Below are 18,066 nucleotides of genomic sequence, written 5' to 3'. Positions count from 1 at the left end.
GTGTGTCTTTGATTATGTGTGTGTTTGTGTGTGTCTGTGTTTGTGTGTGTGGATGTGTGTGTTTATGTGTGTGTGTGTGTGTGTGTGTGTGTGTGTGTGTGTGTGTGTCTTTGATTATGTGTGTGTGTGTGTGTGTGTGTGTGTGTGTGTGTGTGTGTGTGTGTGTGTGTGTGTGTGGCTGTGTTTGTGTGGCTGTGTTTGTGTTTGTGTTTGTGTGTGTGTTTATGTTTTTTTTTTGTTTTTTTTTTTTTGTATACAACATCGAGGCTCGTGAAAGAGCTAACATTAATCACACAAAAAGACAAACCGACACACAAAACACAAAAAACAAGGGGAGCGGCAGACAAGATGGGGAGAGAGGGGGAAGGACACAAAAGAGAGGGGGAAGAGGGGGAAGGACACAAACACAACATTTGAGAGCAGGGACATCGGGAGGACTTGGGGGGAGGTGGGAGAGGATTAAAATATATGAACACTGCAAGGACTCTGGGGTGAATTACCGGGGGTAGAAAAGATCAAGGTTTTCGATGGGGGACGATAAGAGATGGTGGTGAACAGCTGTTTTAAAGACCTGGAGGGAGGAGTGGGATTGAAGGGAGTGGGGGAGTTTGTTCCAGAGGCGGGAGAAAAGGGGAATTGAAAGAGTGAAGGTGAGCAGAGAGCCTAGACTTTGGCAGTTTAACCATAAGAGGGTTGCAGGCAGATCTTGTGCGACCTGAAGGAATATTGGGGGGACAGAGCACAGAGAGAGCTGGGGGAGCAAGGCCGGAGAGGAGTCGGTAGAAGACAGAAAGACCACCAACCTGCCTGCGGTGAGTGAGTGAAAGGCCCTCGGCGTTGACTACATCGCAGGAGATTCCAATGATTCTGAAAGCTTTGGCCTCAACAGCGTGAAGCCGAGCAAGGTGTGAGGCAGGAGCACCAGCCCAGAGGGGGGAACAGTATTCCATTGAGCTGCGGATGAAAGCCTTGTATGTGGTGAGGAGCTCAGGTGTGCCAAGGAAGGACTTCGCACGACGGAGGATGCCCAGTCGGCGACTGGCTTTGGAGGCCAGCTTGGAAATGTGGTTTTCCCAAGAAAGATCATGGCAGATAGTGAGACCCAAAAGCTTGAGCGACAGAACTTCTTGGAGAGGATTGTTGAGAAAGTAGATGGGAGGGTTGTCCAGTCGGTCTTTTCGGAGAGACATTGTAAGAGTGTGAGATTTGTCAGGATTGAAAGACATGTTCCACTTGTTTGACCAGTCTGTGATTTTGTCCAGGTCTGCAGAGAGTGAGGAGGCTGCAGACTGCCGATCTGAGGGATGAGGAATGGAGCGACAGAGAGTAGAGTCGTCAGCAAAGAGATAGAGAGGATTTTCAAGAGAGTCAGAGAGATCATTGATGAAGACCAGAAAAAGCACAGGGCCCAGAACACTACCTTGGGGAACTCCAGCCTGAACAGGAGGAGGAGATGAGAGAAACCCATTCAGGGCCACACGTTGACTACGACCAGAGAGGAAGTCCGCCAGCCATGCGTGGAGATTTCCATGGATCCCAAAGGAGGAGAGTTTGGAGAGCAGAGCAGGGTGCCAGACCGTATCGAAGGCACGTGAAATGTCAAGGGAGACAGCTCTAATTTCCTGTTTGGCGTTGAGGACCTCCATCCATTGTTGAGAAAGCAGAAGCAGCATGTCCAGAGTAGAGTGACCAGGTCTGAAACCAAATTGATGATCAGAGATCAAGCCATTGGAGAAGAGGAAAGATTTAATATCTGAAGGAATGTGTGTGTGTGTGTGTGTGTGTGTGTGTGTGTGTGTGTGTGTGTGTGTGTGTGTGTGTGTGTGTGTGTGTGTATGGCTGTGTTCGGATGTGTGTGTGTGGCTGTGTATGTGTTTATTTGTATGTGTGTGTATGTGTGTGTGTGTGTGTGTGTATATGTGTGTGCATGGCTGTGGATGTGTGTGTGTGTGTGTGTGTTTGTGTGTATGTGCTTGTGTGTGTGTGGCTGTGTTTGTGTGTCTTTGATTATGTGTGTGTGTGGATGTGTGTTTATTTGGGTGTGTGTGTATGTATGTATGTGTGTGTGTGTGTGTGTGTGTGTGTGTGTGTGTGTGTGTGTGTGTGTGTGTGTGTGTGTGTGTGTGTGTGTGTGTGGCTGTGTTTGTTTGTGTGTGTGTGTTTGTGTGTATGTGTTTATTTGTATATGTGTTTGTGTGTATATGTGAGTGTATGGCTGTGTTTGTGTGTGGATGTGTGTGTGTCTCAGTTTGTGTGTGTGTGCTTGTGTGTCTTTGATTATATGTGTGTGTGTGTGTGTGTGTGTGTGTGTGTGTGTGTGTGTGTGTGTGGCGTGGCTGTGTTTGTGTGTGTGTGTGGCTGTGTTTGTGTGTCTTTGATTATGTGTGTGTGGATGTGTGTTTATTTGGGTGTGTGTGGATGTATGTATGTATGGATGTGTGGCTGTGTTTGTGTGTATGTGTTTATTCGTATGTATGTGTGTATGTGTGTGGCTGTGTTTGTTTGTGTGTGGGGGGGGGGGGGGCTGTGTTTGTGTTTGTGTGTATGTGTTTGTTTGTATGTGTTTATTTGTATATGTGTTTGTGTTTGTGTATGTGTGTGTGTGTGTATGTGTGTGTATGGCTGTGTTTGTGTGTGTGTTTGGATGTGTGTGGCTGTGTGTGTATATTTGTATATATATATGTGTGTGTGTGTGTGTGTGTGTATTTGTGTGTGTGTGTGTGTGTTTATTTGTGTGTGTGTGTGTTTATGTGTGTGTGTGTGTGTGTGTGTGTGTGTTTTTTTGTATGTATGTGTGTGTGGATAGATGTATGTATGAGTGCGTTTGTGTGACGAGTGTGGTACTCGAACTGCGTTGTGCACAGCACGTTCATTACACGACAGGACGTGTAGGTTTCGTCAATGACGTAATTTTTAATCTCTGAGACGCGTAGAAGCGAAAATGAGATTTTAAAACCTTTTCCGTGCACAGGCGTACACCACAACAAGCACGGAAATCAGGAGGAACACCGAACATGTGTCGTTTCGAGGAGAAAATGTCAACAGCACAGTGAGGCCCGATCGAGCGCAGATAAAGCGAAGCGGATTCGTGGGCACGATGGTTCCCGAGCAAATACTATCGACTCCCGGAAAGAGAGAGAGAGAAATCGATTTTCCGCTTTACATGAATCTGCATTATCAGGGTTCAGCGCTACGAGTTGAGGGGAAAACGGAGATGTTGAGCACCGTCTCTCGTCGCTCTCTTTCCCTTTAGACTTCGATCATCGTCGCATCTAAAGTCGAGGCGGGTTTTCCTGTGACTCGTCCTGTCCCCGGTAGCGCCCCGGGACCATCATCGGTTAATCCGGTACGTGCTGTGTCTTCTTCGCCTAACTCGATATGTAGGCCGAAATATATATATATATATTCCTGTATTCCTCGTCTTCTATCTCTCTGTCCCTCTCTCCCCTCATCTCCCTCTATATTTCTGTCTCTCTCTCTCTCTCTCTCTCTCTCCTCGTCTCCCTCTATATTTCTGTCTCTCTCTCTCTCTCTCTCCTCGTCTCCCTCTATATTTCTGTCTCTCTCTCTCCTCGTCTCCCTCTATATTTCTGTCTCCCTCTCTCTCTCTCCTCGTCTCCCTCTATATTTCTCTCTCTCTCTCTCTCTCTCTCTCTCTCTCTCCTCGTCTCCCTCTATATTTCTGTCTCTCTCTCTCCTCGTCTCCCTCTATATTTCTGTCTCTCTCTCTCTCTCTCTCTCTCTCTCTCTCTCTCTCTCTCTCTCTCTCTCTCCTCGTCTCCCTCTATATTTCTGTCTCCCTCTCTCTCTCCTCGTCTCCCTCTATATTTCTGTCTCTCTCTCTCTCTCTCTCTCTCTCTCTCTCTCTCTCCTCGTCTCCCTCTATATTTCTGTCTCTCTCTCTCCTCGTCTTTTTTCTCTCTCTCTCTCTATCTCACTCTCTCTATCTCACTCTCTCTATCTCACTCTCTCTATCTCTCTCTCTCTCTATCTATCTCTCTATCTCTCTCTCTCTCTCTGTCTTTCTCTCTCTCTCTCTCTCTCTCTGTCTCTCTCTCCTCGTCTCCCTCTATATTTCTGTCTCTCTCTCTCCTCGTCTCCCGCTATATTTCTGTCTCTGTCTCTCTCTCTCTCCTCGTCTTCTTTCTCCCTGCCCCTCTCACTCCTCGTCTCCCTCCGTGTCTCTGTCCCTCTCTCTCTCCTCAACTCCGTCTCCTCGTCTCCCTCTATATCTGTCCCTCTCTATCCTCGTCTCCCTCTATCTGTCTGTATCTGTCTCTCCCGGTCTCCCTCTCTCTCTCTCCTCGTCTTCTTTCTCTCTGTCCCTCTCTTTCCTCCTCCCTCATATCTCTGTTCCTCTCTCTCTCCTCGTCTTCTTTCTCCCTACCTCTCTCTCTCCTCATCTCCCTCTATGTCTCTGTCCCTCTCTCACCTCATCTCGCTCTCCTCGTCTCCCTCTATATCTGTCCCTCTCTATCCTCGTCTCCCTCTATATCTGTCTCTCCTCGTGTCTCTGTCTCCCTCTATCTCTCTCTCTCTCTCTCTCTCTCTCTCTCTCTCTCTCTCTCTCTCTCTCTCTCTTTCTCTCTTTCTCTCTTTCTCTCTTTCTCTCCTCCCTCTATATCTCTGTCCCTCTCTTTCATCATTTCCTCATTCTCTCTGTCCACCTTTCTCCTCATTTTCCTCATTCTCTCTGTCCACCTTTCTCCTCATTTTCCTCATTCTCTCTGTCCCCTCTCTCCTCATTTTCCTCATTTTCTCTGTCCCCTCTCTCCTCATTTTCCTCATTTTCTCTGTCCCCTCTCTCCTCATTTGCCTCATTCTCTCTGTCCCTCTCTCTCCTCATTTTCCTCATTCTCTCTGTCCCCTCTCTCCTCATTTTTCTCATTTTCTCTGTCCCCTCTCTGCTCATCTTACTCATTCTCTCTGTCCCCCTCTCACTTCATTTTCCTAATTCTCTCTGTTCCCCTCTCTCCTAATTTTCCTCATTCTCTCTGTCCCCTCTCTCCTCATTTTCCTCATTCTCTCTGTCCCTCTGTCCTCATTTTCCTCATTCTCTCTGTCTCCCTCTGTCCTCATTTTCCTCATTCTCTCTGTCTCCCTCTCTCCTCATTTTTCCTCATTCTCTCTGTCCACCTCTCACCTCATTTTCCTCATTCTCTCTGTCCACCTCTCGCCTCATTTTCCTCATTCTCTCTGTCCACCTCTCGCCTCATTTTCCTCATTCTCTGTCCTGTCCTCATTTTCTGTCCCTCTGTCCCTCTGTCCTCATTTTCCTCATTTTCTCTGTCTCCCTCTCTCCTCATTTTCCTCATTCTCTCTGTCCCTCTCTCACAATTACCTCATTCTCTCTGTACCTCTGTCTCCTCATTTTCGTCATTCTCTCTGTCCCTCTGTCCTCATTTTCCTCATTCTCTCTGTCTCCCTCTCTCCTCATTTTCCTCATTCTCTCCATCTCCCTCTCTCCTCATTTTCCTCATTCTCTCTGTCCACCTCTCGCCTCATTTTCCTCATTCTCTCTGTCTCCCTCTCTCCTCATTTTCCTCATTCTCTCTGTCTCCCTCTCTCCTCATTTTCCTCATTCTCTCTGTCCCCCTCTCTCCTCATTTTCCTCATTCTCTCTGTCCCCCTCTCTCCTCATTTTCCTCATTCTCTCTGTCCCTCTGTCCTCATTTTCCTCATTCTCTCTGTCTCCCTCTGTCCTCATTTTCCTCATTCTCTCTGTCTCCCTCTCTCCTCATTTTCCTCATTCTCTCTGTCCACCTCTCACCTCATTTTCCTCATTCTCTCTGTCCACCTCTCGCCTCATTTTCCTCATTCTCTCTGTCCACCTCTCACCTCATTTTCCTCATTCTCTGTCCTGGCCTCATTTTCTGTCCCTCTGTCCCTCTGTCCTCATTTCCTCATTTTCTCTGTCTCCCTCTCTCCTCATTTTCCTCATTCTCTCTGTCTCTCTCTCACAATTTCCTCATTCTCTCTGTACCTCTGTCCCCTCATTTTCGTCATTCTCTCTGTCCCTCTGTACTCATTTTCCTCATTCTCTCTGTCTCCCTCTCTCCTCATTTTCCTCATTCTCTCCGTCTCCCTCTCTCCTCATTTTCCTCATTCTCTCTGTCCACCTCTCGCCTCATTTTCCTCATTCTCTGTCTCCCTCTCTCCTCATTTTCCTCATTCTCTCTGTCTCCCTCTCTCCTCATTTTCCTCATTCTCTCTGTCCACCTCTCGCCTCATTTTCCTCATTCTCTCTGTCTCCCTCTCTCCTCATTTTCCTCATTCTCTCTGTCTCCCTCTCTCCTCATTTTCCTCATTCTCTCTGTCTCCCTCTCTCCTCATTTTCCTCATTCTCTCTGTCTCCCTCTCTCCTCATTTTCCTCATTCTCTCTGTCTCCCTCTCTCCTCATTTTCCTCATTCTCTCTGTCTCCCTCTCTCCTCATTTTCCTCATTCTCTCTGTCTCCCTCTCTCCTCATTTTCCTCATTCTCTCTGTCTCCCTCTCCCCTCATTTTCCTCATTCTCTCTGTCTCCCTCTCTCCTCATTTTCCTCATTCTCTCTGTCTCCCTCTCTCCTCATTTGCCTCATTCTCTCTGTCCCCTCTCTCCTCATTTTCCTCATTCTCTCTGTCTCCCTCTCTCCTCATTTTCCTCATTCTCTCCGTCTCCCTCTCGCCTCATTTTCCTCATTCTCTCCGTCCACCTCTCGCCTCATTTTCCTCATTCTCTCTGTCCCTCTCTCCTCATTTCCTCATTCTCTCTGTCCACCTCTCGCCTCATTTTCTCGGTCCCTCTCTCTCTTCATCTCCGTCTATCTTTTTTCTCTCTCTCCGCTTCAAGCGCTCCCAGTGTGACTGCGGACATAAAGCAAACCGAGACAATGGCTGCATGCTTCACGCTGGATCAGCCCAAGCCCCCCCCCCCCCCTCCTCACGAGTCCACGACCCACGAGCACCCGCCGATCTATGGTCCAGTATTTCGATGCTCGAGATCTCAATGTCGTGCTCTGAATCACGATAGGAATAAGCAACCGACACGTTATGTAATAACGCTCTGCGGCAAACCGAGCTCTTCTCTGCAAGGTTTCCCCAAACCGACAACTTGGGTCACAACATATACCAACAACAAAATAAACTCGAACAGCATTTAATATATTCACTGTACAGTACTGTATTTTAAAAGTTTGCTTTGCATTTACAGATGGACCGTGTACGTGAGTGTGTATTTATATATATATATACACACACAAACATACATACACAATTATCTTTGTCTTTTGCCAACTATGTTATCAACCTTTTTAAAGACTATCGATCATATTTTAGGTCAGGGACATATCGGCTTTCGTATAATTGTATACGAAGTCCACAACAATCCTTTTCCTTTTGAATGAGTGGTATTCAGGTTCTCCCAATATGACAAAATAAATATGGTACAGTGATCCTCATTATCATTATCATTGTTATTCGGGATCCGAGACCCGAGAGGTAATGCACACACACCTCTGAGCTCGAGCACAGGTTCGAATCCCGACCCAGGTATAAACTGTCGTCCTGGTATTTCGCAGGCAGGCGAATCATCAATATCCGCCGTCTCTCGAAACGTCACATCAGATGGACAGCTGATAGTCCCGTCTGCCATTATTAGTTGGTCGACGTTAAAAATATCCCATAAAATTCGCAAAGAGAAGGCGAGTTATCTCCAGCATCCTGAACAAATTACATATTCCTGCCCCAACCTGCGTAGTCCAATGACAGACATGTCGGGCCAACTGGCTCACAAAAGACTCGGGCCATGTATATATACTAGGGCATGCCCGTACTATATATAAGCTAGGACGTGCCCGTACGTGGGTGCCCGTTCCTTGCCAAAAAAAAAAAAAAAAAAAATTTGTGTAGGGGTGTGTGTGTGTAAACATCCTAGGGCGTGCCCGTACGTGGGTGCAAAAAAACATGCGTGCAAACAACAACAACAAAAAAAAACTTTGAAACCACGTGGCAGTAACGACCACAGAACCCCCCCCCCCTCTATTTACATGAATGGTTTGGTCCATTCGCAACGACCACAGAACCCCCCCCCTCTATTTACATGCAATGGTTTGGTCCAAAGCGAACGGCTTGCAGTGTTTGGTAAAGAAATCGCCATAGCTCGGTAACTACTTGTCCGATTAATTTCAAACCTTGAAAAGGCACATCCTCGGGTCCCCAGCAATATACCTGGCAAGTTTAAAGTATATCGGACCGGTAGTTGTCGAGAAACAGCGGTCACAGACAAACATACACACATACACACATACACACATACACACAGAGATTAATGGAATTATAGATACTAGGGCATGCCCGTACTATATCTATATCTAAAATTATATCCCCCCCTCTATTTACATGAAATGGTTTGGTACATGAAATGTTTTGGTCCATTCGCAACGCCAAAGCGAACGGCGAACGCTTTACATGAAATGGTTTGGTCCATGAAATGTTTTGGTCCATTCGCAACGCCAAAGCGAACGGCGAACGGCTTGCGAGTACAGTGACAATCCCCCCGGGGTTTTAATTAGTTTTAAAACGGAGCTTGGCAACCGTTGGCGTTCTTTAGCCGGCAGCTTCGCCCGCCCGAACGCCGTTACAGTACCTTCGACCGCGGGTTGCTCGGACTTCACTTGGCGGTCAGGCACTTCCGCCATCTGCTCGTGCGAGTACAGTGACAATCCCCCCCCCTCTATTTACATGAAATGGTTTTTATTAGTTTTAAAACATAGTTTAACGCCAACATAGCGCCAACATAGTTTGCAAACGTGAAATAAATGAATACGCTCTCAAATGTGCCATCCGAGGCAGAGTGTGTCCGCCACGTTCGGCACACGTGATAGCTCGCTGCTCTCTGATTGGTTGAATCGTTTTTTGGACATAACTCGGTAACTACTTCTGCGATTAATTTAAAACCTTGAAAAGGCACATCCTCGGGTCCCCAGCAATATACCTGGCAAGTTAAAAGTATATCGGACCCGTGGTTGTCGAGAAACAGCGGTCACAGACACACAGACAGACACACAGAGATTGCTGGAATTATAGATAGATAGATATATATATATATATATATATATATATATATATATATATATATATATATATACAGTATATACTGTATATATATATATATATATATATATATATATATATATATACATTATACATATATATACATACAACTATACATACAAATATACATACAAATATACATACATATATATATATATACATATATATATACATATATATATACATATATATATACATACATATATATATACATATATATATACATACAAATATACATACAAACATACATACATACATACATACATACATATATATATATATATATATATATATATATATATATATATATATATATATATATATATATATATATATATATATATATATATGTATATATACATATATATATACATACAAATATATACATACAAATATATATATATACATACAAATATATACATCCATATATATATATATACATACATATATATACAGAAATCACACTTTTTGTTGTGAATTGATTCAAGTGAAAACCAACGTGCTCGATAATTTCAATCACTGGAGGATTATGACGTCACATTTTGATATAAACTGGGTGGATTAAAATATATATATATATTGATCAGTTCTGTAAATACCGTAACTCCACTTTACTAAGTAACGGACTGACGACATGATCTGTAGGTTTACACAAACTCGATGTTTTGTTATAAAAGTGTCATCGTGTGTAGGCTCCACCCACTCACTATGTGTTTACACAGCATTCTGGCCACGCCTCCTCAGCACCCCGCCTATTATCCTCCAGCATGCGACACCTCTCCAAGCTTCCGCTGCCCCTTCCATATCACCTCCCCCTGCGCTGCCACACTGAGGATCACAAGACGTCCCAGAAATGGACGCTTTTTTCCCTCCATATTTTCTCGAGAAACGCTTTCGGTGATTGTCTCATGATGGGTGCGAACTGCTCGTGCTCACACATGCTCCAGAAAAGTGAGAAGGCTCAGCGGGAGTGGACGCTCCGTGTCAGATAGGTTTTTGGAGCGTGAGAGAGACAGAGATGGAGAGATGGAGAGATAGAGAGAGAGAGAGAAAGAGAGAGAGAGAGAGAAAGAGAAAGAGAAAGAGAAAGAAAGAGAAAAAAAAAAGAAGAGAAACAGATTTAATTTTGATGTAGTATGTCTTGTCTCTAGCCACACATAGTATGTCTTGAGCCTTATTGTCATGCCAAATGCTAGCTATACAAATACAATATTGGGAACTGATGCCGTTGTCAACCAAATGGGAAGGACTCGTCAGGGCAATTGGAAGTGTTTTTCGTGATCCTGCAATTGTTGCCTGCAGTAGTCATCCGTTGACTATTTTCATACTATTCAATTCAGCCTTGAAAACTGGGTTTAAGGTGGAAATTACTTAAAAAAAAAAAAAAAAAAAAAAACCTTTCATTTATTACACAAACTGCCCATCGCTTTATTTGGGCAGTGTATTGGCAACAGACCGCTGCCTCGATTGCTCCAGAAAATAAAAAATAACCCGGGTTACATACATGAAGTAAGAACATGCCTCCTGCTTATTTGTGCATATATCACATGTCATGATGATATAGCTCGGCCAGGAGGAGCAGAGGGGCGGAGCTTGGATTGCACATGCATGTTCGGTCAGTATAGACATCGAACCATGCTTTCTTTACCAATGACTTATGTTTGATGATGATGAGTAGGTTTACATAAAACACGAATTTATGGCGATTTTAACGAACAACAATATACTTGATGCTTAATCGTACGATGTTGTCGATATTGTTGAATTTGTTTATTTGTGCAGTCTCTGCCTTCTCGGATAGCCGGAGCTTAATCACCTTAGTTTTGATTTTGTTTTGTCATTCGGTTTCTTTGTTCTCCCAAAATTTTGTCCTTCCTGTTTATAAAAAGTTCTCATATTACCCCTCACCTCAAAAAACACCACCATCTCAGATCATCCCCAATTCAAAGCCATCATCATTGCTACCATCATTACCCCCCCCCCCCACCCCCCATTCCAAGCCCTTCTCCTGCCAAATTTCCTGATTTTTCGTTTTTTCTTCCTGGGAGTTTCCTTCTGTATCCATAATGTCCAACCCATTTGTCCTTCACTGCCACCAAATTCCTCCCCACAACCATTGCTTGTCCAAGTCTCCCTCTATTTAGTCTTCGCTGTTGCTGCCCCTGCTTCTCTCTACTGTCCCTTTTGTCCTGTTGCATCCTGATCCGTTCAGTGTTCTTGCTCTTCCATGAGCCTTGACTTTGTATACAAAAAAGGGATGTGGTGCTGTTTGCGTGGGTACACAGGTTTGGGATGGCACCACTTGTGTGATGACCATCCTTAGTTTTATAAAAACTTTTTTTATATAACTTTTAGAACGCTCATTGTATCGTTCTTCAGCATAACACAGGACTACCCATCATAATGTATATACAGTAACAAAATGCAAAAGCAAAACAAAATGGCGTTTAAACCTTCATCCTCCATAACATACCAACGATCATTATTTTTTTATTCCAATATGTTTTCCATACTTATTCGATATTGTTATATAGTGAAGAAGGAAATTTCTTCCATTGTCCAGGGCTGCTGTGGATATCTTTTTCGTATAACTTTTTGAATTCCCCCCTCCCCGATACATATTGACAAACACACACTCACATATATATATAACTATATACAACTACATATACAACTATATATATATATATATATATATGATTTAGTAGTCCTTTCCTGGTTGTGAAAACTTACCGAGCTTTTCCCTGAACGTTATATGAAGAAAAGCACTATATAATGGATAGTGTATACAACGTATATACATTTATAATGTATGTAATGTATGTAATGTGTATATTTACAATCCATATAATGTATATACATATATAATGTATATAATGAATATACATATATAATGCATATACATATATAATGTATATAATGTATATTCATATATAATGTGTATAATGTATATAGATATACAATGTATATGATGCATATACATATATAATGTTTATACGTATATAATGTATATACATATATAATATATATAATGTAAATACACATACAATGTATATACATATACAATGTATATAATGTAAATACACATACAATGTATATACATATACAATGTATATAATGTATATAATGTAAATACATGTACAATGTATATAATGTAAGTAATGTATATGAATTTACAATGTATATACATTTATAATGTATATAATGTATGTAATGCAAATACATATACAATGTATATATTATGTAAATACATATACAATGTATATAATGTAAATACATATACAATGTATATAATGTATGTATTGTAAATACATATACAATATTTATAATGTATATAATGTAAATACGTATACAATGTTTATAATGTATATAATGTAAATACATATACAATGTATATAATATATGTAATGTATATATTGTATATACATATACACTGTATACAATGTATATAATGTCTACGTATCTTTCATTGATGTATGCAATGCCACGTCAGTCAAGTACGTATATATATATATATATATATCCGTGTTGTTTAACTTCGTGGTTTAATTTCACTCCGTCATTTTAACAACGACTACGTGTACCTTAAAACCTCTCTACCTCCACATTTTTGTCGCTGCCATCTATACATTGCCTTTCTTTGACTTTATTATAACAACGACATTCACATACTGATCGCGTCCTCTTTAAACCTCCACTTTAACTTCCTCTAATTCCGGTTCTTGCAGGAGGCCGGGGTGAGTGGGGTCGGGATAAGATCGGGGGAGGGAGATGAGCCCCCTGCGCTGCAGCAGCTGCGATGGTTCCCTGCCAGGGTCGATAACGGTTTGCGAGCCCCCTGCGCTGCCTGCAAGCTCAACGCCTTTTGTCGGCGGCCAGTGAAGCACAACTCACTCTTTTATATTCCGATCTATAAGGGCCACTAAATTGGCAAGAGTGGAGTTTGCTCGGGTCCGCCGGTTTGGCGAAGGCACAACTTGTGTGGCATCTGCGCACTGCGCTTGGTTTTGTGGGTCTGGATATATATATATATATATATATGGATGGCGTTCCGTCGACGCTCGTGCTCGATCCCACGTACCTCTGACGGTAGAGTCGCGCAGAACGGGCAGGAGGCCTATCTATACCGGAAGTCTCACGGGACACGCCATGGGAAACGTGGCGTTATGTGCGTTATCACGTGTGTGCATTATGGAGTCGCAGGAGCAATTGCGAAAACGCATCCGAATAATATTGTTCATGTCGAGCCAGAAACGCGCAATACTTATGCACCTAGGCACGCGCTTACCTCGCAAATGCGCACCTCTGGCACGTCTGTGTACACAACGCAGGTACGCGCTCGGCGTCCATTGCACGCACGCGTTTCCATGTCCTGATGTGACTCGTGAGATGTTAACAAGTTTATTGTTTGTCAGAAACAAGCGCGACGGTCGTGAAACGGTGAGATTCCGCTCAAAGTACATGTGTACACGTTCGATGTACACGCATGAGAGCACAGGGCACGAGCCGTTTGCGGCTCCACGTGGTCATGGCGGGCTACGTGTACGGGCTCGCGTGGTTACCTACCTATTCAAGTGGAACCTGCGCACCATCGCGTGTTACCTGCTCGTGCTCGAGTCGGTGTCTACATGTGATCAAGTGGTACATCAATATGCGTGGGAAAATCTACATGTGATCAAGTGGTACATCAATGTACATGTTCGCGTGGGTATATCAACATGTGATCAAGCGGTACATCAATGTAAGTGTTTGCGTGGGTATATCTACATGGGATCAGGTGGTACATCAATGTACATGTTTGCGTGGGTATATCTACATGTGATCAAGTGGTACATAAATGTACGTGTTCGCGTGGGTATATCGACATGTGATCGATCAAGTGGTACATGCACGTGTTGGCGTGGGTACATCTTCATGTGATCAAGTGGTACTTCCACATGTTCACGTGGGTATATCTGCAATCTACATGTGATCAAGTGGCACCTGCGCATGTTTGCATGGGTATATCTACATGTGATCAAGTGGTACCTGCGCATGTTTGCATGGGTATATCTATATGTGATCAAATGGTACCTAAGCATGTTTGCATGGGTACATCTACATGTGATCAAATGGTACCTGCGCATGTTCATAACGGTATATCTGCATGTGATCAAGTGGTACCTGTGCATATTTGCATGGGTACATCTACATGTGATCAAATGGTACCTGCGCATGTTTGCATGGGTACATCTACATGTGATCAAATGGTACCTGCGCATGTTTGCATGGGTACATCTACATGTGATCAAGTGGTACTTGCGCATGTGCATGGGTCTATCTACATGTGATCAAATGGTACCTGCGCATGTTTGCATGGGTACATCTACATGTGATCAAATGGTACCTGTGCATGTTTGCATGGGTATATCTGCATGTGATCAAGTGGTACCTGCACATATTTGCATGGGTACATATACATGTGATCAAATGGTACCTGCGCATGTTTGCATGGGTACATCGACATGTGATCAAGTGGTACCTGCGCATGTTCACATGGGTATATCTACATGTGATCAAATGGTACCTGCGCATGTTTGAATGGGTACATCTACATGTGATCAAATGGTACCTGCACATGTTTGCATGGGTATATCTACATGTGATCAAATGGTACCTGTGCATGTTTTCATGGGTACATCTACATTTGATCAAATGGTACCTGCGCATGTTTGCATGGGTATATCTACATGTGATAAAGTACCTGTGCATGTTTGCATGGGTACATCGACATGTGATCAAATGGTACCTGTGCATGTTTGCATGGGTACATCGACATGTGATCAAGTGGTACCTGCGCATGTTCACATGGGTATATCTGCATGTGATCAAGTGGTACCTGTGCATGTTTGCATGGGTATATCTGCATGTGATCAAGTGGGACCAGTGCATGTTTGCATGGGTACATCTACATGTGATCAAATGGTACCTGTGCGTGTTCACATGGGTATATTCACACGTGATAAAGTGGCACCTGCATGTGTTCCCGTGAGTATGTCTACATGTGATCAAGTGGTACCTGCACGTGTTTGATTGTTGCTGCATGTGCTCGAGTGGTGCCTGTTCATGTGAAACAGGTACCTCATGATCGCGTGCTACGTGTATATGCTGTAGTGGAATTTACCTATGATAGAGTGGTACCTGCATATATGTTCGAGTGGTGCTCGTACACTATCGGGTGCTACATGCTGGTGCCAAAGTGGTACTTGCACGTGTTCGAATGTTACCTGTTATCATGAAACCTGCGCACGATCTCATGCTACTTGCTTGGGCTAGAGTGGTATTTCTACATGTGTTTGAGTGGTACATGCACGTATTCAAGTGGTACCTGCCTGTACTCGAGTGGTGCCTGTGTACCGTACAAATCACGTGCTACACATGGCCTTGCGCAAGTGGTACCCATGCACCATGACATGCTACATGACCATGTTTGAGTGGTACCCATGTACCATGGTATGCTACATGGCAGTGTTCGAGTGGTACCCATGCACCATGACGTGCTACATGACCATGTTTGAGTGGTACCCATACACCATGGCATGCTACATGACCATGTTTGAGTGGTTACCAGGCACCATGGCATGCTACATGACAGTGTTCGAGTGGTACCCACACACCATGGCATGCTTACATGGCTGTGTTTGAGTGGTACCCATGCACCATGGCATGCAACATGGCAGTGTTCGAGTGGTAGCCACGCACCATGGCATGCTACATGGCAGTGTTCGAGTGGTACCCACGCACCATGGCATGCTACATGGCAGTGTTCGAGTGGTGCCCACGCACCATAGTATGCTACATGACAGTGTTCAAGTGGTACCCATACACCATGGCATGCTACATGGCAGTGTTCGAGTGGTACCCACGCACCATGGCATGCTACATGGCAGTGTTCGAGTGGTACCCATACACCATGGCATGCTACATGACCATGTTTGAGTGGTACCCATACACCATGGCATGCTACATGGCAGTGTTCGAGTGGTACCCACGCATCATGGCATGCTCCATGGCAGTGTTCGAGTGGTACCCACACACCATGGCATGCTACATGGCCGTGTTTGAGTGGTACCCACGCACCATGGCATGCAACATGGCAGTGTTTGAGTGGTACCCATACACCATGGCATGCTACATGACAGTGTTTGAGTGGTACCCACGCACCATGGCATGCAACATGGCAGTGTTTGAGTGGTACCCATACACCATGGCATGCTACATGACCGTGTTTGAGTGGTACCCATGCACCATGGCATGCTACATGACAGTGTTTGAGTGGTACCCACGCACCATGGCATGCAACATGGCAGTGTTTGAGTGGTACCCATACACCATGGCATGCTACATGACCGTGTTTGAGTGGTACCCATGCACCATGGCATGCTACATGACAGTGTTTGAGTGGTACCCACGCACCATGGCATGCAACATGGCCGTGTTTGAGTGGTACCCATACACCATGGCATCCTACATGGCCGTGTTTGAGTGGTACCCATACACCATGGCAGGCATGGCATGCTACATGGCCGTGTTTGAGTGGTACCCATACACCATGGCATGCTACATGACAGTGTTTGAGTGGTACCCACGCACCATGGCATGCAACATGGCCGTGTTTGAGTGGTACCCATACACCATGGCATCCTACATGGCCGTGTTTGAGTGGTACCCATACACCATGGCAGGCATGGCATGCTACATGGCCGTGTTTGAGTGGTACCCATACACCATGGCATGCTACATGACAGTGTTTGAGTGGTACCCATACACCATGGCATGCTACATGGCAGTGTTTGAGTGGTACCCATACACCATGGCATGCTACATGACAGTGTTTGAGTGGTACCCATACACCATGGCATCCTACATGACCGTGTTTAAGTGGTACCTGCGTGTGTTCGCGCCAAATTGGTTGTGAGCGACACACGCCGTTTGCCTTCACGTGCGGATCGGTGCATCTTCGCTGCAGCCACGTGACTTTGATCGTAAAATCGCGGTTTAGTGATTTAGGTTTTAATGATTTCAAAGTTGCCGCATTGCAGGCGCCAACAGAATACGTGCTGCGTGAGATTATACGTCATGGCCGTGTGAATATTTAAATCGGTAAAACTTCGTTACGGAATTCACTTTTGAACATTTATTTCGACTCATTGGCGGATGTCGAGTGACGGTGACGTCAATTATTGTAATAGTCGGAGACTCCGAGCATTTCGAACCGAATGAATCAGACTATAACATGAAATAACTCTTAAGTTTCTGTCAAAGCTATAAGGTTGAAGCAAAAACATAATCGTCGGGTCACCTGGCAGGTATGCACACACCTGGAGTCTGAGCAAGAGAGTCCCGCAAACAACGAAAAATATGTACATGTTATTATCATCGACACCGACTCTGACAGATACAACGTCTAAATAAAGGAAGATTTCAGTTTCATTGATCCCTGATCAACTTTATCAAAAATCAAATCGTTCAAAAACATCGCAAAAGCACGTTCTAAATACCCACCCTTCCGCGGAGTATTAAAATGATATTTACATTCTAAAAGGTATAATTTTGTTACATTTGTTGCACAGAAAGGCATATTATCCACTTGGTACATTTATCGGGTAAAAGTCGTTATCAGAGCCTGTGGGGAATTCCTCCTTGCCGAGATGCATACCCTTCCACGAGCCTCGACCGCGACGTACACACAGCCAATTCACAACGTGTGCGTTATACATTTCGTATGACGTCATAATATTAGGTTACACTCTTGTTTCAAGACGGCGAACATAACTTTCAGCTTATCATCAATTCGGTCCATTCAGTAAACCTTGCACAGATCACGATCTACAAAATATTTCATGAAACATTGGACACAAAATAAGGCATCATTTGTTTTAATAATCTTGTGACGTCATATTAAATGCACAAATGATGTAAGCAACGTTTCTTG

This window comes from Myxine glutinosa, unplaced genomic scaffold, assembly GCF_964187855.1.
Source record: "Myxine glutinosa unplaced genomic scaffold, kmMyxGlut1.1 SCAFFOLD_1078, whole genome shotgun sequence".
Taxonomy (NCBI): domain Eukaryota; kingdom Metazoa; phylum Chordata; class Myxini; order Myxiniformes; family Myxinidae; genus Myxine; species Myxine glutinosa.
This window is presented reverse-complemented; position numbering follows the sequence as displayed.